Here is a 1,663-nt window from a genome sequence, read left to right on the forward strand (position 1 = left end):
TCAAAATTAAACGAAAAGCGGATGGTTCGGTTGATCGATATAAGGCCCGCTTAGTGGCACGCGGCTTCTCCCAACAATACGGGATTGATTACGAAGACACGTTTAGTCCCGTGGCTAAATTAACAACCATTCGGGTTGTTTTAGCGGTTGCGGCCGGAAAGAAATGGGGTCTACATCAAATGGATGTAAAGAATGCGTTTCTTTATGGGGATCTCGATCACACGATACATATGGAGCAACCGGAGGGGTTCGTAAGCAACGAACATCCCGACTATGTATGCAAGTTACAAAAAGCAATATACTGTTTAAAGCAATCCCCGAGGGCGTGGTTTGGGAAGATGAGCGAGTTCTTGCAACATAATGATTTCGAGATGTCTAAAGCTGATGCGAGTTTATTTGTCAAAACAAACGGGCCTAAACTGGTTGTAGTTTTGGTATATGTTGATGATTTAATAATCACCGGAGACGACATAAACGGGATTGAGCAGCTTAAACGAAATCTGTGTGTCAGATTTCATATGAAAGACATTGGAAGATTAAGTCATTTTTTGGGTTTATAATTAAAGTATGAAGAGGGAGCTATAATTCTACATCAGCAGAAGTATTGCATCGACTTGTTAACTCGGTTTGGTATGCTAGATTGTAAACCGATTGATACGCCGATGGATGTCACGTCAAAGTTATGCACCGATTAGGGTAAGGAGTTAGATGATCCTACCATGTACCGGAAAATAGTAGGAAGCTTAATTTACTTAACGTTAACTCGACCCGACATATCGTTCGAAGCCGGAGTGCTTAGTCGATACATGCAACAACCTAGGAAGCCACATCTTGATGCGATTAGAAGGGTTCTGAGATATGTGAAATCAACTCTTGGATTTGGGATTAAATTTGATCAAGATGTGAAGTTAGAGTTAACGGGTTATTGTAACGCCAACTACGCGGGTGATTTGGATACAAGACGATCGACTACAGGTTATGTTTTTAAGCTTGGACGAGGAGTGGTGACATGGTGTAGCAGAGACAACCAACCGTCTCATTATCGACAACCGAGGGAGTACCGGGCCGCTGCAATGGCAGCTCAAGAGTTAATATGGCTACAACTATTACTTGGTGAACTTAAGCAACCGGTGGAGGAGAAGGTAGTATTGTTTTGTGACAATATGTCATCGATTCATTTAGCCGAGAATCCGATGTTTCATGCAAGGTCGAAACATATTAAAGTGCACTACCACTTCATCCGAGAGAAGGTATTAGAAGTCAAGATCGATTTGAAGTATGTTACTACTCATGAACAAGTAGCGGATGTTTTTACAAAAAGTTTGCTGAGTGTGAAGCTCAAAGGATTTCGTAAAGCAATGAACATGAAGAACATCAACATTGAGAGAGAGTGTTAAAGACGAGCAATGTTGGATAGGGAGGTACGGTCCGATCTCGAGGGGTGGAAGGAGGAGATCATAAAAGTCCGAGGGGTATTTTTGCTTACTTGGAGAATAAGTTTAAGTTTATCTGTTTTATTAGTTTTTGAATAAAGTTGTTTTTGTTTGAAAGTCAAATTCAACAGTTTGTATTGGTTTAGGATTATGTTTTTATGGGTCTATATAAACCCTCTAGTTTTGTTTGTTTTCTATGTATCTTGGTTTTCGTGAGTTTAAGTAATAAA

General features: G+C 40.2%; 1 pseudogene; it reads left to right on the forward strand.

Annotated features, from left to right (window-relative positions):
• The first annotated feature begins 719 nt into the window (after window positions 1-719).
• Window positions 720-1,397, forward strand: LOC143567387 (secreted RxLR effector protein 161 pseudogene; annotated as a pseudogene).
• The last annotated feature ends 266 nt before the right edge of the window (window positions 1,398-1,663 follow it).

The sequence above is a fragment of the Bidens hawaiensis genome, unplaced genomic scaffold, assembly GCF_021521415.1.
Source record: "Bidens hawaiensis isolate Kalapana, Puna unplaced genomic scaffold, B.hawaiensis_p1.1 tig00023395_1, whole genome shotgun sequence".
Taxonomy (NCBI): Eukaryota; Viridiplantae; Streptophyta; class Magnoliopsida; order Asterales; family Asteraceae; genus Bidens; species Bidens hawaiensis.